This window comes from Geotrypetes seraphini, chromosome 15, assembly GCF_902459505.1.
Source record: "Geotrypetes seraphini chromosome 15, aGeoSer1.1, whole genome shotgun sequence".
Classification (NCBI taxonomy): Eukaryota; Metazoa; Chordata; class Amphibia; order Gymnophiona; family Dermophiidae; genus Geotrypetes; species Geotrypetes seraphini.
The window spans coordinates 34,094,299-34,115,931 of NC_047098.1; the positions used below are offsets into that span (position 1 = coordinate 34,094,299).

The following is a 21,633-nucleotide window of genomic DNA, read 5'->3' on the forward strand; positions in this document are numbered from 1 at the left end:
CATTGCTACGGTACACGAGCTGTCAAGACGTTGCACGGCTCTTTTTCAAAAGTACCACATATTGTGCAGGAGTAGCTCTATCACCCTGCCAAGCTAGCTCTCCGAGTTTCCCATGGCAACAAAACCCCCAAACCGGCACCAGGAAGGCCTGCTTAGGCATCTTGGGAATCGTAGTCCCACCCTTTAAGACTGGGCTTCTAAGGAAGATCCACTGAAGGCTATGACTACAAAACATCGCAGCGCCTCCTCATAAAGTTCATGAGGAACAAGCAAAGAAAGCGACCCTATCATCCCCGTTGCACCTTTCACTCGCAAGAACGAAACGATATCTCGCGAGAACTCGGGTGTTAGCCGTGAAGTGTGGCATGCGCAAAACGCAGTGCATCTACGCGCGCGCGCGCGCTCCGACGTGCTGATTCGCGGGGTAAGGACGGCGCGCGCTCGCTGACTCGCGCGCAGTTTCGCGCGGGGAGAAGCTGCTGGCGGGCTGGCGCGCGCTCGTGGGCTCACCGTCTCGCGCAGAGGGCAAGGTAGCGCGTGCTCGCTGGTTCTCACTCTTGCGCGGGTGCACGCTGGCAGGCCGGCGCGCGGCCGACCGCTCGTTCGTTCGGACGGAACGCTGTGACTGACTGGGGTTGTGTGTGAGGAGGAGCAGGGAGGAGACGGAGAAACTGACGGAGCGAAGGACTGCATTGCCGCCTGGGACCGGGACTGCCAGTGCCTGTTTCTCTGTCTGGGTTGGAGCCGCGCGATCGGGATTTAATCTTATACCAGGGAGGCAAAAACTAAGGAAACACGTCCACACAGCCAGCGACCGCTGTCTTTCCGCCTCTGCCGGCGGGGACCGCCGGGGCCTGGGTGCGGCGGGGAAGGGGGGCCTTGCCTGGCCGGGGCCGGCCGAATCCCGGGCCTGCTCTCCTTCCCCTAAGTCCCGGCCCCTCTCTCCGCGCCATCTTGGCTGAGCCCGTGCTCCGAGGCACTTCCTCAGGGCCCCCGTCGCCGGCTTTGGCGCATTACTCTCCGGAGGTGGCTTTAGCTGGCCTTCACTCGTTTTATTTTGCGGAGCAGCTCCCTCCCTGAAACATCTCTTCCCGTATTCTCGAGAGTTTCTGTCCTAGCGGATCTCATTCCCCACGGGATCTTGGACTCGAGGGAAAGTGGCCTTTTACAAAAGGTGAGATTTGCTCTCCGAGCCGCTGTATTGTTATTTGCACTGCTGCAAGGGCGACATTTCTGTGGCTCTTTATAGATGCGATGTGTTTCTGTACAGCGTTATAAGGAGGGACTGGAGTATTGGGGATGGGAGGAGGCTTAATAAGAGGGTGGGTGGATGTATTTCCTGTGTGCCCCTCTCTCCTTGCGCGTTCACTGCTGCAGTGCTGCAGATCTTGGACGGACCCTGTGTGTGTTACTGTACACGGGAGGGAGGAGGGGGCAGTGGGAAGGTAATGAATGGATGCTTTTACGTCAGAAAGGTTGGCTAATTTTTCGAGGATATTTTTAATAACACTGCCCTGTCCAGATTAGTGATGTCATAGGCAATCAACGAATCCGTATAGAGAGCATTATATTTTTGTGTAAGATGTTTTCAGACGTAATGGATTAATAGATGCTGATGTACTAGTTTGTTTTGCTGTAAATATTCAGCTGACTTTACTTTTAAGTTGATTCCTGATTTATATTCAGCGGCCTTTAACAATGCCCTTTTAGTTTTGCTGTAAATGACCTAATCCCTGTACATTAAAAAAAAATGGTTTTATATTTATATTCATGAAACAAACGTTACAATCTAATTTGCTACAATGTATCTGCTAAACTTATTCTGTATTTCATTTGTTAAAATATACTGAATGTGGTATATAAGGAGTGTTTAGAATTGTCATGGTTTGTTGTCAAATCCTCCTCACTGTGCTCTCTCACAAGTCATTGAAGACTTTTCTTCAAGATATTATCTTGAAGGTATACGTCTATAAAGACTAGTTTTGTATATATATTTTTTTTCTTTAACGTGGTATCCTTGTTTTAAGAACAGGAGATATAAAATGTGTAACAATGTTTCTGGGCCGTCTGTCATAAAATATTTAATGTTTTGTTAAAGGGTCCTCTGTTTGCTGTCTGACTGACTGAGCTACAAATTGTTTTAGCTGGTTGGAAAAAAAATGATTGAACAAAAGAATGGATTTCTTCCATTTTAAAATAAGGCTCCTATGGCCCTGATATCACTTTCCCACAATTGTCAAAGCCAGATTAGAGAAAAGGCTGCGACAGCCATTACTTTTAGAAGTGGTTTGCTGCTGGTCATTCATTTACATTAATTTCACCTCATTTGAAGTTCAAGATAAATATACTCAAGATAGACATTTTATATATCTATGTTGTGATGACAAATGTTATTTTTCTCTTGCCATTTTAATGTGCAGTAATAATGTTTGAGGCATAAGTCTTTCTCTGTGATGAAAGTTTTGAAATTAGTTGTCTCATAAATATGTTTGTTTTCAAAGTGAAGCAGTTATTCACTGCATTGACTGACAGGGTTTCTCTTTACATTTGTAAATCATAATCTTTTTCCCTACAATTTAAGGAATCTTTTTATTATAAAATAAATTCTTGTAAAATAAGGCTGGTCATTTTGGTTCATTTTAATTTGTTTAGATTCACAAGCACTCACATGGCTGAATCTCTCTGGAGGCTATTAAGGGGATAATAGTGGATGTTTGTGCAGTGGCCATGCTAGACGTCTTGAGGGCAGGTATAGGAAAGGTGAGTGCTGAAGGAAGTCATGCTCTGTGGCTGTACAAACAATAACTGGGTAGACCGGATTGTCCAGATGGCCTTTTTTGGATGTTGTTTATTGTATGACCATTCTGTAGACATTAAAAAAAAATTATACAACATAATAAGAAACTAACAATTCTTTCAGTAATTACACATTTTTCAGGTTCAGATTCATTTTATTTTGTATACCACTTAGACAAACTGTGTGAAAATTTTCTCGTATGTAACAAAGCTGGAAAATTAGGTTTTTTTTGTAAAAAAAATGGTTTTTGGTGACTGGTTTCATAACTTAAAGCATTTTTCCCTTGTTGTAGTTAATGTATTAAAAAATGCGATCAATGTAAACTTTTTAGATAAGAACGTAAGAATAGCCTTACTGGATCAGACTAGTGGGCCATCTAGCCAAAAGCCTGTCTTCATGATGGCCAATCCAGGTCATTAGTACCTGGCAAAAACCCAAATAGTATCAACATTCCAGGGCACAACCTTTGGCAATATGTTCTAGAACATAACTATTCTCTGAGTGAAAAAATATTTCCTCCTATTGGTTTTACTTTGTAACATTTTATTGAAGAAATGCAATAAATACATAATAATATAACACAGTAAAATAGTCATTACATTTAAATTGACCATATTAACTTCTAATAAATGTTTATCATTCCTTCAAAATAAATTTTTAAACAGGACTTTATTTTCCTGTAACTTCGAGTGTCCTCTAGTCTATGTAATTTTTTATGGAGTAAAAAAAAAAAATCAATCCTCTTGTACCCGTTCTATATACCACTCAGGATTTTGTAAACAATTCATATCTCCCTCAGCCATCTCTTTTCCAAGCTGAAGAGCCCTAACCTCTTTCTTCATATGAAAGGAGAAATAATGTCTTTAAAGGTGCATAAGAGAGGAGTTCTATTCCCTTTTTCATCTTGATTGCTCTTCTTTGAACCTTTTCTAGTTCTGCTATACCTTTTTTGAGATAAGGCAACCAGAATTGAATGGAATACTCAAGGTGAGGTCACACCATCAAGTGATACAGAGGTGTTATAACCAGTGTTCCCGCTAAGGTGCGTTGGCCTGCGCGCGCGCACAAAATATTACATCGCAGCGCAAAGTTTCTCTTCACAGCGCACACACGCGTCGCAAAGGTAAGGGGAGGTAAGGTAAGGGGACGCATTGGGGGGATTGCACTTCCCCACAATTGCCATGCTTCGGTTCCTCTTCTTCCTTCCTTCCTCCCCCCCCCCCCGCGGGACCCTGCGGCACCATCAACTCTTACTCCCTCTAATGTCGGCCCTGCAGCTCCAGACTTCCTCGCACCTTCTCCCCTCCCCCTTTGGATCGCTATTATTTTAAATGTTATAGCCGCGGAGCTGTATCCATCAGTGGAGATGTCTAACCTCGGCCTGCCCCGGAACTCTTACTGCAACAGTGACTTCCTGTTCCTGCCTAGACGGGCGGCTGCTGCAGTAAGAGTTCCGGGGCAGGCCGAGGTTAGACATCTCCACTGATGGATACAGCTCCGCGGCTATAACATTTAAAATAATAGCGATCCAAAGGGGGAGGGGAGAAGGTGCGAGGAAGTCTGGAGCTGCAGGGCCGACATTAGAGGGAGTAAGAGTTGATGGTGCCGCAGGGTCCCGCGGGGGGGGGGGGGAGGAAGGAAGGAAGAAGAGGAACCGAAGCATGGCAATTGTGGGGAAGTGCAGAGCTGCAGGGAAGAGTGTTGCGGTACCCAGCTGGAGGGAGAAGGAAGATGAGGGAGGGAATTAAAGGAGATGCCAGGGCTTGGAGCGTAGGAGGAAGGTATGCCAGTCTAAGGGAAAAGGAAGGGGGAGATGTGAGAGCATGGAGGGGGAACGAAAGATGGAAGAAAAGGAAAGGAGAGAGATGCCAGAGAATCAGGGAAGGGGAGATACCAGACTATGAGGAGAGGTGTGGGAGAGGGAAGGCGAGGAGAGAGATGCCAGACCAATGGGGTGAAAGGAGAGATGGAAGGGGGAGGCATACAGTTTCTGGAAGGGGCATAGAAGGAGAGAAGATGCCATATAGGGGAAGAGAGATGGCAGACAGTGAATGGAAGGAAGAGAGTTACAAGAAGATGAGGAAAGGAGAAACCACAGAAGACAAAGGTAGAAAAAAATTTCTATTTATTTATTGCTTTAGGAGACATGTGTCACTGTTTCTGTGAAGCATTGTATGCAGAGTCCAGCTTCTTGCTGGTTCAATTTAACCTTTGTCTATGTATTTTTATTTTATCCCCCCTTTTACAAAACTGTGAAGCGTTTTTAGCACCAGCCTTGGTGGTAGCAGCTCTGATGCTCAGAATTTTATGAGCATCAGAGCTGTTACCTCCGTAGCTAAAATCCACACTACAGTTTTGTAAAAGAGGGAGGGGTTAGTTTGTGATTACATATTCCTTACTAGGCGAAGGTGTTTTCTGTGTTCTGTGTGTTCGAAAGACATGGTTTTCTGTTAGGATTGACGGTGTAGGATTGATCTGTGCTGGTCTGGCTTGTTTAGTTTTACAATGGGTGTATTGATGTACTGCTCACTGCAATATGTAAGATGCTGCCTTTTCCTAGGTACTCATGTGTGACGTGTGGTTTGTTACTAAAAATCATGTTTTTCTTACAGATGGGGGGGGGGGTGCCAAAAAATGATGGGCCCCGGATGTTACATATGCTAGGTACGCCACTGTATGTAAAGATACCAGAAAGCTGGCGTAGCAAAAACTTCTAAGTTTTGAGTATTTAACCCTCCCACAATCTCACGGGCACTCGTTTCAAGTTTATTGAGATTTTGATTTAAACGCAATATCAAATATTTTCAATGCGTATAACAAAAATAAATTTGGGGAAATAAATAAAACCATTTGAACCAGTGTTCCCGCTAAGCTGCGCTGGCGTGCGCTGGCGCACAAAATATTACATCGCAGCGCACACGTTTCTCGTCACAGCGCACGATCGGAAGAGGCGTACGGCAGATGGCAGGGCGGCGAGAGGAGAATCGGGCGAGTTGGCTCATAACTTGCTGGCGCCCGATATTTTTGGCTCACGGTGAAAAAAGTTTGCTCACAACACCCGCCCGCTTAGAGGGAACACTGGTTATAACATTCTTAGGCCTAGATTCACTAACCTCACGGATCCGATCCTATCCATGAGGCGTCCGGAGTCAAATTAGGCTGATCGGTGGCAAGCCCCTAACCGACCACATGGATCGCTGAAGAGCGATCGTGACACATGCGCAGACCATCTTCTTTGCTTGTAGATGGTCTGCGCATGCGATTTTTCTCCGTACTTTTTTTTTCTCCCGGTGCAATTTTTAAAAACTTTTTTACTTGCCAGCCCATAGTTTTAACCTGCGGGTTTAAAGCGGGGCTGCACTGCGACTTGTTCTGGAACTTAATAGAACATGCCATAATTCAGCCCCCGCTTTAAACCCATGGGTTAAAACCATGGAGTCTTGGTGGCAAAGGCAGGAGAGTTGGGGCAGAGAGCAGGGTGGCAAGAGCTGGAGAGTCAGGGCAGAGAGCAGGGTTTTTGCACAAGCGACTGGTCCTCAGCAGTCGCTTGTTTTTGGATCAGCCAGCTCAGTTGGTGTGCCTGAATTTGTTTAGTGAATTGAGGACCTTCCTACTTTGCATTCTGTTTCCCCTCATTTGCATGTGTGGATCGGATCAGGTGTGGATACACTCAGTAGGAAAGTTAGTGACTCGGGTCGGGACATGATTTTTTTTTTTTTTTTGGGGGGGGGGGTTAAAAAATATGTGCAAAGATCTGCAGTGCATCTTACCTCGCGGACCTCACAGATCTGAACTGCACATCCTTAAAAATCTGAGGTCCGCGCCACTTTTAGTCTCAGCATAGGTTAGGATCCATCAGAGCTAAATTGTCTTAGAGGTCTGTCAGAGCTAGAGACTACAAGTGGCATGGACCTCAGATTTTTAAGGATGTGTGGTTTTAGATCCACAAGGTCCGTGAGGTTCGCGTTTTACCCCTTCACTTTTCTAAAGTCGTCATACTTGCTGACATGACTACCCCTTCCTGGGAACTTGATACAATCATATAGCCTCCCAGTGCAAGCATACTCTGTTGGTTACTCATTTTGGTGCTGGTTAGATGATATGTGCAGTTCTATTCCTAAATTAAAATTGTGCCCCCATTTTTATAAAACCTTTGGAGACTATACTTACATTCAGGTACTTGCCTTGAATTGCTGCTGAAAAGATGTGAGCTAAATCCAATTGTCTGTATCCATACCTCTTCTTCTTGCTTGCCTTTACCATCATTCTGTACCTGTTCTAAGCTTGCTTGAACTCTGTCAATATTTTGATTAATAATATCTTTTGATGACAAGATATCCTGGACATCCACCACCAACTCAGAGAAATATTTCCTCATGTTTCTCCTGATCCTCCTTCATTGTACTTTCATATCTTGACTAGAGAGCTGGACGGGGATCCCGCGGGTTCCCCCTTTGGGTCACGGGGATCCCATGGGGACGCCCCTAGGGTCACGGGGATCCCGTGGGGACGCCCCCTAAGGTCACGGGGATCCCGTGGGGACGCCTCAGAGGGTTGCAGGGTTCCTGCGGGGTTGGATGGCACTCGAGCAGCGAGGCTAGTCTCCTTCTCCTTACCTGCCCTGCCGCAGCACACAGCCGAACGGAAGTTTTCCCGATGTCAGAACTGACGTCGGAGGGAGGGCTTAAGCAAAGCCCTCCCTTCCTCCGACGTCAGCGCTGACATCGGGAAGACTTCCTGTCGGCTGAGTGCGGCAGGGCAGGTAGGGAGAAGGCAATGGCATACCAAATGGTTGCAGCCATGGGGGGGAGTGTGCACAGCCGGTCAGGTCCCCTTACCTTTGTGGCGTTTCCCCCGACTGACCGAGAACAGGCCCGGCCGACAAACCTCCCTGCCCTTTAGCCACGAATCTAAATTACCTTCTTACAGCAGCTTCAATACTCCAGCTGCTGTAAGAAGGTAATTTTAGATTCGCGGCTACAGGGCAGGGAGGTTTGTCCGACCGGGCCTGTTCTGTTGTCAGTCGGGTGGGGATGCGCCACAAAGGTAAGGGGCAGGGAGGGAGAAAGGGAGGAAAGGTGGAGTGGAGAAGAAAAGATGCTTAAGGGAAATGAGTAAAACTGAGGAGGGAGAAGGCCGCTGAAAGCACTGGGGAAGACAAAGGGGTGGAGAAGGACGCTGAAAGGACATGGGGAAGACGGGAGGGGGGGAGAAGGACGCTGAAAGCATATGGGGAAGACAAAGGGGTGGAGAAGGACGCTGAAAGCACATGGGGAAGACAAAGGGGTGGAGAAGGATGCTGAAAGCACATGGGAAGACGGGGGGGGGGGGAGAAGGACGCTGAAAGAACATCGGGAAGACGGGGGGGAGAAGGATGCTGAAAGGACATGGGGAAGACAGAGGGGGGAGAAGGACACTGAAAGGACATGGGGAAGACAGAGGGGGGAGAAGGACACGGAAAGCACATGTGGAAGGCAGAGGGGGGAGAAGGATGCTGACAAGGACATGGGGAAGATGGGGGGAGAAGGATGCTGAAAGGAAATGGGGAAGAGAAAGTGGGGAGAAGACGCTGGCAGGGAAGAAGACAGAGATGCCAGACTATGGGGGGAGCGGAGGGAAGAAGATGGGTGCCAGACCAATTTGGGAGGGGGGAGAAAGGGAGAGGCACAGTAACAGAGCAAACGGAAGACGCAGAGAGAAGAGAGACAATGGATGGAAGGAATTGAATGAGAACATGAGGAAAGCAGAAACCAGGCAACAAAGGTAGGAAAAAAATTCTTTTTTTTTTTTTTGCTTCAGGATAAAGTAGTATATTAGTTGTGTCGATAAAAATTTATAAACATTTGAGGCTCTGGTAGAAACCCATTTACAAAGTATGTATTCTTCCCAATTAATATTTCCAAATTAATAAAGTCTTTTTGCTTATTTTTAAATGGGTTTCTACCAGAGCCTTTAATTCAGTAGCATAATTAAATGAAATAACTATTTCTGTAGTTTATAGGGACGGGCGGGGACGTAGGGGATTCCTCGCGGGGACGGGTAGGAGTCCTCACGGGGACGGGTGGGACTTTGGCGGGGACGGGTGGGATTTCTGTCCCCATGCAACTCTCTAATCTTGACTGCTTATGCTTTGCTTTTCCTATGGAAAATCCTGTATTCTTATTAATGGGGGATATGAGACCAGCACCCATCTGGCTGTTTACCCTTTATTAGATTACCGTATTTTTTGCTGTATAAGATGCACCACCTGTAGAGGAGGAAAAACCAAGAAAAAAAAATTCTGAACCAAATGGTGTACCCTGTCCCTCCTCTGGTAGTCTAGTGGTAGGCTGGGACAGGGTACAGGGCACGTCTAGTGGTAGGCACGTGTAGTGGCAGCCAGCCAGCCCCAGTACCTTTTTTTTATCCCGGCGGTCCAGCGCACTTTCTGCGCTCCTGCCTCGCTGGACGGCTGCCTCCCGCTCCCTTTCTCCGTTGGCATGCTCCCCTCCGCCGAGGAACCTTCATATCCATGCACTCGGGAAGGTCCTGTCGGCTCCACCCACTTTGACATGGTTGCGTCAGAGGGGTAGTACCAACATGGTCTCACGAGCAATAGATTCTAAGGCTCTGCATCAGTTAAGCTAGCACTAGTGCTGGGCCTTGTATAGACGGAGGGCTCTTCATTGCTGGAGTTAGCTTGGTGTTGCCCGGACTGTGGGGCCAGCCCGGATGACAAGGAGAAGCTCTTGAATTTTATGAGGAACTTTGATTTCTCTAAGATGGTGCAAATGCCAGCACATGAAAGGGGTAATATATTCCTATTTCTTAGACTGATCTTGATTGATCTTTGTCAACCTGGGGAGAGGAAGTAGGATGCATTCTCTTTTTCCCTTTGGATTAAGGAGATTACTGTTTTTTCTGATGTCTTAGCTTGCTTTCATCTAATAACCAGATTGTCATGTTGAAATGGCTTATGTAGTGATTTTCTTGGTAGGCCGGCCTTAGTGAAGGAAGTCCAAATTAACCCTCAATGCCAGGAAGTGGGTTGGTACCATGAGGGTTTGCTGTCCCTAAAGTCTTTTAGATGAATCCTCATTGTTCTATTCATTGTCGCTCCTCTTGTGCCTTGGTGTGTAGTCTTGTGAATTCAGCTGATACTTGTTGACTTAACTATTTGTCATCATCTCTGATTACAATTTTTTTTTGTAAACTACTGATATAAATTTAAAGGATTGTATAACAAATTAATCTCAATAAATAAAATAAATAAATAATGTCTTTAAAATTGCATATATCAAGTCACAAAGGAAGTTAATATAATTAGAGGTAGGAGTTGTTTCGATATGTGATCAATGCGGTAGGCTTTGGTAAGGAAAGATTGATGTCTGTATAATATTTGTTGTTATGCCTTTATTTTTATGTTCTATGACTATGTAGAACTTTTAATTGTTGTATGATTATTTTATTATGTATGTTATGTTGTGCTCCGCTTTGTGAAGGGCTGATGATTATAAAACAAACAAAGGTCTACTCAATTTTATATATTTCTCTCGTAGGTCTATATTCTAACAAATTAACAATGGAAACCCTCCTTATCTAAGATATATGTTAGAACCATTACTCTGTATAATACAAATTGTTCCATTCATAAAAACTGTACTGAAAAAATGTGTCATCTTCCTTAATCTCCATATAAAACAATCCTTTTTTTGTTCATATGGATACCAGTTGTATAGTAGCTAACCATCTTTGTCTTAATTTGAAGGCAACTAGAAAGTGTTGCTAGATTAAAATAAAACATGAATAATCCTTAATCTTTAAAAAAAAAAAAAACCCCTAAGACAATGAAGATCAATGATATTTTGTTTTATTCTTAATTACATAGTAGAAGAGATCACTAGAGTTAGATACTCCCACTAGTCATCTATGCCTGTTAATACAACATTCCTTTCTGAAAAACACATGTAGGGAAAAAAAGGGTGGAGCATACAATCACTCAATATGGAATGTAGAGGAATCTGAGTATAATGGTTTTAAACACAAGGAACCTTGACTGGATAACAGATACTTTCTTCAAAATAAGTATATCATTATTAGAAGGTGGTGATACATAGAAACAAGAGCCTTGAAATGAGTCTTGTGAGCAAAGAAAGTAAAGATTAGTATAGTGTTTGCTACTTTAATTTCTGAGAAGATATGGAAAACACATATATTGGACACATTGTAGCATCTGCAAAAATATTTTGATTTAGGATAAATTTGAAACTTGTAAACAGCACAGTCATCAGGCTCAAACCCTCATTACCAGCCAAGGAACCACCCCATAAACTAAAGCATTCTGCTCCCACATTTATGACCTTACTTGTTTTTAACTTGCAAATGTAACATTTTCTAAATGTGAATTTATCTATTTATTCAGATTTTGCTATATCACATTAACAGAATCAGTACCAAGGCGAAGATTATCATACATTAAAATAAGGTTGCAGATTTAAACAACAATAGAATAGACAAGCCATGACCTGTAAGTGTTCCCTACCTAAACTAAAACGTCCATACCCTGTTCGCTTAATGTTCTGTAAGGTAAACCTCTATCTGTACCCTGTTATCCCCTTCGCTTCCAGGAAGTCATCCAGTCCCTTTTTGAACCCCAGAGGTGATAAGACAGAGTACAATTCTGGGGTTCAAAAAGGGACTGGATGACTTCCTGGAAGCGAAGGGGATAACAGGGTACAGATAGAGGTTTACCTTATAGAACATTAAGCGAACAGGGTATGGACGTTTTGGGTTAGGTAGGGAACACTTACAGGTCATGGACTTGGGGGGCCGCCGCGGGAGCGGACTGCCAGGCTCGATGGACCCCTGGTCTGACCCGGCAGAGGCAATTCTTATGTTCTTATGTTCAAATACCACACAGGAAACACGGATGGCGCTCTAAATGCTGGCGTAAATACAAAGCTGAGACACAACAAGGATTATAGAAAGATTATAAAAGACTTTTTTTTAAACTAAACTTTGTAAATGAATCTTTAACAGGTGGCAATGAATACTTTTCAGTCAAGGAAACTGCCTTCAGTCAAAAATTATGTCACTTAGTATGTGCTGATCTCAGTGTCTCTTACTAAGGAAGTACAAAAGTATGTATCTTTTGAACGAGCAACACATTCTAAATTATGCACACTACCACGGATTAAGTACATAGAAGTGTTTATGATAAAACCAAGATACTTACCTCTAGCAGGTTTATTCTCTGTGGACATTCTTTTCCTCCTTGGCCACTGTATCAAACCACATCCCTAAAACTGCTGGTGGTTCAGGTGAGCTCCTACCCAGTCACTTGAGATACTATTTCTGTTTGATTGGGGTCTACCAGAACTAGGGAGATCCTGGATTCTCTACAAGGAAAATTGTTCTAGCAGTTAGTAATGAAACCATATGGGATGGGGCCATACTGGACTTAGTGTTTATGAATGGGGAAAGTGTTTCTGATATTATAGTGGTTATTTGGCATCCAGTGATCACCATATGGTGTGGTTTAATATTAAGACAGGTGTAGAAAGAGCTCATTCAAAAGCGAAGTTTCTAGTCTTTAAAAGAACTAACTTTGTTCAGATGGGGGATTACCTCAAGGAATTGTTTGGATGGGAACATCTGGAAGTAGTAGGAAAGCAGCAGAGAAAACTGAAATCAACTATTTTAAGGGCAACAAACCATTTTGTAAGGAAATTAAGTAAAGGTACGAGGAAAAGAAGGCTACTTTGGTTCTCAAATGTAGTACAAGGGTGGTTTGAAAAGCCTGGTAAAAAAGCAAGTTAAACAGCGTAGTTTCCATCGAAGGCTATACACTTAGGACCTGTTTTACAAAGCCGCGCTAGTGGCTGCTGTACGGTAATGGCCCCGAAGCACATAGAGATTTAAAAAGCTTCATGACTGTTGCCGCACGGCAGCTGCTAGCGCGGCTTTCTAAAACAGGCCCTTAATCCAGCGAGTTCCATTTTTTTTTTGTATCAGGAAAAATAGCTTACAAAAAAACTGGAAACTTGGTGGACTAAGTGTATAGCCCTTGATGGAGACTGTTTTTTTTTAACTTGCTTTTTACCAAACTTTTCAAACTACCTTCATAGCTGAGAAGGTAAGGAAAAAAAGATTAGCTTTCACAATCTACAAAAGATCACAGAAAGAAAAGACAGGCAAAAATATCTGGAAAAGTTAACAGAGGCTGGTCATGTAATCAGGAAAGCAAAAATACCTATGGAAGAAAAAAAAAAGCAAACATGGTAAAATGAGGGAGAGGGGACATTTTTAAATATATGTTAGTGATAGGAGGAAATACAAAGGTCGCACTGTAAGATTCAAAAGTGAAAGGGAGGAACATATAAAACCTGATAAAGATAAGACTGAAATGCTTAACAAATACTGTATTTCTGTTCTATGTTCACAGTAGAGAATAACACAGGGACAAGTGCCCACAGGGACAAACTCTGTTCCAGTGTCATTATCTAAAATCTTGAGACTAGTATCAATATGCAAAAATTTAACACATCTTAGACCACTGGCAATTGAATTCAATTATTTAAAAAAAATGTAGAAGCTGCTTTTGGATTTCATTGAACTACTGTTAAATCATTTGTGTCTTGTCTGCCGTCTGCAATGTCCTTCCATCATGTACCCAGTATCCCATCGGATCCATCTCTTCCACCGCTGTGATGCAGTTCTCCTCCAGAAGGACTTACTTTCACTAAATTTATCAGGCAGATGGGAAAACTTTGCCTATTAAACTGGAGTCAGACATTGAACCAAAAACAGAATTCCTGGAGGAATTAGATTTTGAAAGAACTTCTCAAATTGCTTCTTTATAATCTACTTAAGGAAGCCCTGTTTAAGAATTGGGAGACTCCTCTCACCCTTACCATTGCTACTAGAAAGATTGAGTCTCTACAGAATACAATCTTGTCCTGGCTTTGATAAGCCGCAGTTACCACATCAGTCTTTGCTGGTTGAATCCACTCTTAAAAAAATCCTCCAGAACAAGAGTATATGCTACTGCACCACCAAGACGTGAAGGCCGTACTACGGATAAGTTTGTGCGCCGCCTCTTCCAGAACTATGTTGACCAGCAGAGTTCTTGGTTACAACCTCTATATGTCTTAAATAACTCATAAAGAAGTTGGCTGATTTTGAACAATATATCCCATCTGAGCATTCAGAATTCTAGGAGACTATTCATGGCCTACTCCAGATCACAAAGTTTCTAGTCATATCAGCTTTCGATGCATTTGATGTGACATCCAGAGCATTGGCTGTGTCTATTGCTATGAGACATCTTGCATGGTTGTGAGTCTCTGACATGGATATCAATATTTAACATTGTCCAGTGAATATTCCCTGTCTTGGTGAAGAACTCTTTGGGGACAAAGTTGAGGATGCCACTCAAAGACTTATGTGACATGAATAAAGCTAGAAAACCTTAACGGGCTCCAAGACTAAGATTTAGCCCTCTAAGTCTTCCCAGAGACTTGCTTCCTCTTCCTATAAGAGGCACCACCTCGTCCTCTTCCACACCTCAACCACAGAAGAGGCAGAAATCGCAAAAGCCTGACTTCAGCTCCTCAAAAACCAGCTCAGTCTTTTTGACATGCTTCTAGAGAGCGTAGCCACAATACCCCTATCTCATCCACCTCTCCAGCCCATTGGAGGCTGACTTCTTTTATATCAACAATGTTGGACTCTCATTACCACAGACACCTGGGTTCTCAAAGTCATACAGGAGGGATATTCTCTTAATTTTATCACCATTCCTCCAAACAACCCTCCAAGAGAGTCCTCTTTGACATCTCAACAGACATCCCCCCTTCTTCAGGAAATCAAATCTCTTCTTCATCTAAATGCCATAGAGTCAGTGCCCTCTTCTCAGAAAAATCAGGGGTTCTGCTTTAGGTATTTCCTAATTTCAAAGGTCTTTGTCTCATTCTCGACCTCCGAGCTCTCAACAAATATTTAGTCAAAGAGAAGTTGAGATTGATACAGGGACAAATTTGTCTCCGTCCCTGCAGGAACTCAGTTTCTCTGTCCCTTCCCTGTGAGTTTTGTCGCTGTCACTGTCCCTGCCCCATTTCTGTAAGCTCTGCCTTAACCACACAAGCCTCGAACACTTATCATTTTAAATTGTTTGAGGTTTGTGCAGATGAGGATGGAGCTTGCTGTAATGGGGCAGGGACAGGAAAAGAACTCGTGGGGATGGGAAATTGTGTTCCCATGGGGATGGGGAAAAATTTGTCCACGTGTCATTTTCTACCTGGGGTCTCTATACCTACTTCTAGAACAAAATGATTGCCTGAAAGTATGATCTGAGTTTTTAGAATTTATCAAGCCCCACCTTAGAGAGCTGCATTCTGATCATTCTTCACCTCTGCCCCAAACGTCATGCTTGTACCCAAAACTGAAAACAAGATCTGCACTTCCTGTTTGGAACTCATTTTTTATTATTCTAAATGAATGAAATTCTAAAAAATGGAGGGCAGATCGTGTTGAAAGTTTCACTTAAAATCTATTAAAACTTTTGTGATACGATTTCTTATATTATGGGGAAATGGCTTGCACTGCCATGATATTATATTATTATCCTCAATTTGTGTATAAAATTAGAAATAAAGTATACTTTAAAAAACATACTTGAACCCTCATATCATTTCAGTGCTGAAAATCTAATTATTTAAGAGAATGTTCTTCTCTGTGCCTTAAGCATCCATTTAGATTATAAACACCATATACTCTGTTTGAATTTAGGGTGTCATAAGAATGCCAAAACAATGTTGCCAGTTGTACAAATTTGAGTGGAATAGCAGCATTGTCAACACAGCATTTTAAAGAGACTGGTATTTAACACTTTCAGACTTTCATTTCCTTCCAGTGTATCTATAGCTAGATAACAGTTTTTGTGTTCAAAAGCAACAAGCTTTGTGTAGCCTGATCGTTTGAAGGAGTTGTGTAAAATTAGCAACCCAAAAATAGATGTTAATGTGGTTGTCCTCTTTCAGTGTTTTATCCTTGTAGTTAATTCTGTGTGTAGTTTGCAGTTGACACATCATTACTGTTCATCTGTGGTTGCATGGAAGCAAACAAAATAAAAGTACTATAAATAAATAAAAAAATTTTATTCACTAAGGACTGGATTCTCTAAACATGCATTAGTCGGTCCTCGAGGGCGGCAATCCAGTTGGGTTTTCAGGATTTCCCCAATGAATATGCATGATATCTATTTGCATGCACTGCTTTCATTGTATGCTAATAGATCTCATGCATATTCATTGGGGAAATCCTGAAAATCCGTCGGGATTGTGGCCCTCGAGGACCGACTTTGACACCCCTACTCTAAACGGTGTTGTTATTGGCGACCACCAATTGCATGTGAAACAGCAATATTTAGAGAATCACTTCTCTGGAAAAGGTAGGCACCAGGAATGTATGCCAGGGTTTTCAAGGCCTACATTTCCAGTGCCTATGTTTGATGTGAATTGTGCCTAACGCCAGTTCCGGTGTTAGCCATACCTACAGTGGTGTTAAGCACTGGTAGGCACTTCTGGAGGCATGATTCCAGTGCCGTATGCTTAGGCACCAGTAGGCACCTTGAAATTTTAATTAAGTAGCATTTGAAATGGCATTTCCCTCTTAACCTAGGCGCAGGTAGGGTGCATACTTGTGCCTACGTTAAGGTGCCGTTTATAGAATTTTCCTCTAACTTAATATGTTTCTTGACTAGATTTCAGGAACTGTCACTTCCTCCTTTAGGTCAGAACAAAATTTCATAATAAATATTGAATAAGGTTTTCGTTCTCTGTGTTGGAAACCAACAAAGTTAGCATTGTATTTTAAGGGATGTTCTTTAAAATCTCCATACCAACTTGATTAAGAAATATGATGCCTATTTCAATGAGTTTGTGTACACTCATCACTCATAATGGAGTTACTGCCAGCATAACCTTATGAGTTAAAAACAAAACAACAATACTGCATGGTACAAATTGTAAATTTTACAGAAATGTTTAAAGCATGGTTTTTGTTTCCCATTATTTTGAGCTGAAACAAATGGAGGAAAGCACAGCTCACAGAATTCTTTCCAACCCATCTGTCTCCCCCCTCAAATGCAAGTAGCACGGGGGATTTTTTTCATATGGCTAGCCCAGGGCAACTTGGAGCCAACTTCATCGTCAGCAGGACCAGCATCTTGAATAGTGTTTAGGTCACAGCTGTGAGCTTTCATAGTAGTGTGGTCTACATGCCCGAAGAGATCCTAGAGGTGCATTTTGGAGGGAGTCCTCAGCAGACTGTGCTTAGCATTGTCCTGCTATCTCTGTTCAAATACCAACAGTGAAAAACCCCAGATCCTGATGTACCAGCTACCTTTTTGAGCACCTCCCCCCCCCCAAAAAAAAAGACATTAAGTGGTGCCTAGCAAACCCCCTAGATTACAGATATGAATGCTGGAAGAATGACCATCTTGTTCAGCCTTCTGAAGTAATAACGTTGGTCTCTGAATCTTTACTAGAGCAGACCAGCTGTCTACCTTTATTGCTTATTCTTAAAAGGGAGGTCATGTCAGTAGAATGGAGTCTCTCCATAATTTATTAGTAGAATATCTGGGAGCAGGGATTTCATTTCTCTTTATGGTTTGGGAAAGCTTTCTCAAGTACTTTCTATTTTAACATTTACTGTAGCATGTCCTGTTTCTCTTTCTTTTTGATGGCCTTGACCTGTTTTTGGCCACCGCGGGAGCGGACTGCTGGGCAGGATGGACCTGTGGTCTGACCCGGCAGAGGCACTGCTTATGTTCTTATGTTCTTAGTTGTTTATATAATGTTTCCCTGGCATCACCAGCAGACCAAATGGGTTGTGTCCATCTACCAGCAGGCAGAGATAGCACGGAGCTGTCTTCTGTGATAAAGGATGGTACACTCTGACTGCTCAGAATTCTTTATCTCTAGCAGGTGGATGGATGGGTATCTCCCGGGCTCTTGGCTTCATTCTGGTGGTGGCCTTCCTCCTGTCTTAGAATACTAATTTAGTTAGCCGAGGGTCCAAGTTTGAGGTTTCTGGCCTTGGGGTACTCCTGGTGGTGCTAGATCAATACCTGCCCCCCTCCCCAGGACCCTTTGAGGTAGCTGGGTCCTTTCTCTCTTTTTAAAAAAAACCCACACAGGAGAGATTCAGTGCCCTTGCTTAGGCTGCTAAACAAGGACTGAGAGCTAGAAGTGGATTGAGTTGCAGCAAACTCCAGGGGAGCCAGTATTTGCTTCTGTCAGCAGCCCTTACCTCAGAGTCTTGGGGACGGTGCCTGAAGCAGCCAGTGGGGTAAGTACAGTGGTGTAGTAAGGGGGCGAACTGCCTCGGGCACGGTCTTGGTGGGGGCGCTGATACCTCTCCTCCTCTCTGCCTCCCCTGATGCGCGTGCGCCTTCACTTCTCCTCCCCCCCCCACTGTACCTATAGCTCTTTGCCGGCTCAAGCAGCAGCTCCAATCTGCTGTTTGCACCTGCCTCGGTGCTCCCCTCTGACATTACTTTTGGGTTCCACGACTAGGAAGTGACATTAGAAGGAGATCCAGTGCGGGCAGCAAGTTGGAGATACTTCTCGCGCCAGGGAATCTAAACAGATATGGGGGAAGAGAAGGGGCGCGCAGGGAAGGAGCAAGTGTGGTGGAGAAGAGGGGGGTGCCTCCCACCTTCGCAACACCAGTGGGTAAGTACCTCAGCCTTGCTTTCTCTGTTTCTGTGTCAACTCTGTAGTTCCCTATCACCCTGTGGGTTGTAGCTTTGGTTGCCACTGTGGTTTCCCATGGGATGGTTGGCACTTCCTCAGGTTCACATATTGTAGCCAACTCCTAGAATAAAATAAAATAAAAACAAGAACCGCAATCTGGTATTGGGTCCACATCATTAACAAAAAATGGCACGAACTGTGTGGCTGGCAATCAAGTGGTAGTTTTAGCGGGAAATCTTAATTAATGGTGGCAGAGCCTGTAAAACACTTCCCACTGTGCGAAGCGGAGAGCAGCTTTGTGCACACTGGTATCGGGGACCTCTGGAATTTCCTAGTTCCTTTCAGAAGACTCTTAGGTCAGTGTGTGTGTGTGTGGGGGGGGGGGGAATTCCTTGGTTAGGGAGGAGTCTAGGAGGCCTGCACTCTCTCCTGGAGCTTCAGATGCCTCCTCATCTCACATGGTTCTTCAGACTAAGGGCCAACACAGTGTAGACCTCTCTATAGTGACAGGTTAAGAGTCCTTTGGGCAAGGGGCCACAGCTAATCCTGGCTCTGTGTCTCAAGTGGGTTCTGAGAGCGCCCAACACTTCTCCACAGAATTTGTGCTTCTGTTTCATCAGGCCTTTCTCTCAAGCAATCTAATTCTTCTATTGTGTTTTTTTTTCTATATAATCCGCTTGGGGGACCCAGCATCTGAGAGGCACAAGTTGGAGGGGGCCTTTACCTGCTTGCCAGTAAGACTCTCCCTTTTCTGAGACTGGTGTAGCCTATTTGGCTGATTCCCTCTATGACTTTGTTCGGATGTCCTCTAAGCAAATGGCTTTGGCCTTTACAGGACATTGGATTTTGTGGTTGCAGCACTGTGCTGCTGATCCTGTCTCCAAGTTGCATTTGATCAACCTTCCATTTCGGGGGCAACTTCTTTTCATGGAAGACCTGAAAAAGCTGGTCAAGGAGCTGGGGGACTCCAAAACCCAGTAACTTTCTGAGGACTGTCCCTGAGTGTCAGGGAAGTAGTCATAAGAGAGGATGTGCCTACGATATTCCAAGAGGTATCATCCTAGACACTTTCAGAATTTTCAGCGATTACGTTTTTCTCAGCACCAGTCCTTTCATTCGGACAAACGGGGCTCTTCTCAGTCCAGCCGTCCCAGTCCTGCCCCCCAGAGCTTCTCAATGATGGATTGCTAGCCCATTATCTGGACTCTCCACTCTATCCCTTTTTTTATGGAGAGTGGGTCTTAGAGATCATCAGAGATAGTTGCAAATTAGAACTCGCCTCTCTGGTCATCAATTCCTTTTTGATCTCCCCTTGTCATGCCCTATGAAAAAGGGATGCCATTCTAACCACTCTGGGAGGATTGCAATGCTTGGAAGCTCTCACTCCTGTTCTGTGGAACCAGTAGGGGTTGGGCAGGTAGTCCCTTTTATTTTGTGGCACCCAAGAATGAGGGCTTCTTTCTGCCATTCCTGGACCTCAAGGGGGACAACTGATTTTTGTCGGTGAAACAGTTTCATCTAGTGATGGTGGCAGTTCAGCCGGGGGAATTTTTAATAACTCTGGATCTCAAGTAAGCATACCTTCCTGTTTCAATCTGGTCCCCCCTCATCAGCGTTATTTATGCTTCGTAGTCCTGAGCCAACATTTGGGCCAAGCCATTTGACTTGGTGACAGCTTCCAGGACATTCTCCAAAATAATGGTGGTGGTGGCTGCCTTTCTCAGGAAGGAGGATATCAGGGTTCACCCATGTCTAGACAACTGGTTGATCTGGATGTCCTCAGTGGCAGAGAGTCAAGCTGCAATGTCCCAGATCATAGCACTTCTCTGGTCACTCAGCTGCGTGATCAATCTTTCCAAGAGCCATCTATTTCCCTCTCAGAGACTGAAGTATCTGGGAGTTCACTTCAACATGAGTCGGGGACAGTTTTTCTTCTGGAGCCTCGTCTCAAGTTGCAGTCCCAAATACACTCTTCGTTGTAGGATCCAAAGCCAAGAATTTGGGACTATGCTCAGGTTCCATGGTGGTGACCCTGGAGGTAGTATTGTGGGCCAAGGTACACATGAAGCCTCTACAACAATCTGTTCTGTCTCAGTGGTCTTCAATATCCCAGGATTACTCTCTTTATTTGAGATTACTCTCTTTATGGAGAAGCAGAGACTTAGAGGGGATATGATAGAGACTGAAGGGCATGAGATCATGAAGGGCATAGAGAAAGTGGAGAGGGACAGATTCGTCAAACTTTCGAAAACTACAAGAACGAGAGGACATTCGGAAAAATTAAAAGGGGACAGATTCAGAACCAATGCTAGGAAGTTCTTCTTCACCCAGAGGGTGGTGGATACCTGGAATGCGCTTCCAGAGGGCGTGATAGGACAGAGTACGGTTTTGGGGTTCAAGAAGGGATTGGATGATTTCCTGAAGAAAAAGGGGATAGAGGGGTATAGATAGAGGATTACTATACAGGTCCTGGACCTGAAGGGCCGCCGCGCAAGCAGACTGCTGGGCATGATGGATCTCTGGTCTGACCCATCAGAGGCATTACTTTTTTCTTATGAAAGCAGTCAAGGCCATCATGAGTTGGTAGCTTCATACAGCCAACTTCAGCCAGGAGATGCCTTTGGGTTGTCACAGTCACGAAAGCCAGTCCATTGGGCTGGGGTGCCCACTCTGAATCACAATACCCAAGGCTGTTGTACTCCTGTGGAGGTTCTTAGGTCGATCAACTGGCTAGAGCTCCGGATGATACACCTGGCACTGTTGGCATTTCAATCCCTGCTGACAGGCAAGCCAGCCAGGATTCTGTCAGACAATGTCACCACTGCGAAGTCTATCAACAGAGCTTATGCGAAGTGCACAGTGGGCGGAGAGCAATGTTTTTCTCCTGTCTACAGCTCATATCAAGGGGACTGTGAATGTCTTGGCATATTTTCTCAGCCACAACTCCCTGGACTCTGCGGAGTGGACTGCGGAGTGGGCATTGTCCTCTGCCTTTCATTTGGTGATACAGAAATGGGGGTATCTGATCCTGGATCTTGAGGCCTCTTACTACAATGCCAAAGTTCTGTGATTTTTCATCAGGGGAAGTGAGTCCGGGTC

At 44.2% G+C, this 21,633-nt stretch overlaps 1 protein-coding gene across 2 annotated transcripts in view; it reads left to right on the forward strand.

Moving 5' to 3' along the window:
- The first annotated feature begins 413 nt into the window (after positions 1–413).
- The window catches only part of TAOK1 (TAO kinase 1), a 238,934-nt gene continuing 217,714 nt past the window's right edge, over positions 414–21,633 (forward strand). Inside the window, exons 1-2 of one of the 2 annotated variants that reach the window (XM_033921264.1) lie at positions 414–1,174; positions 2,653–2,760. The gene's annotated coding sequence lies outside the window, so the exon portion shown is untranslated. The remainder of the gene's footprint in view (positions 1,175–2,652; positions 2,761–21,633) is intronic. The other variant, XM_033921263.1, reaches the window with a different exon arrangement.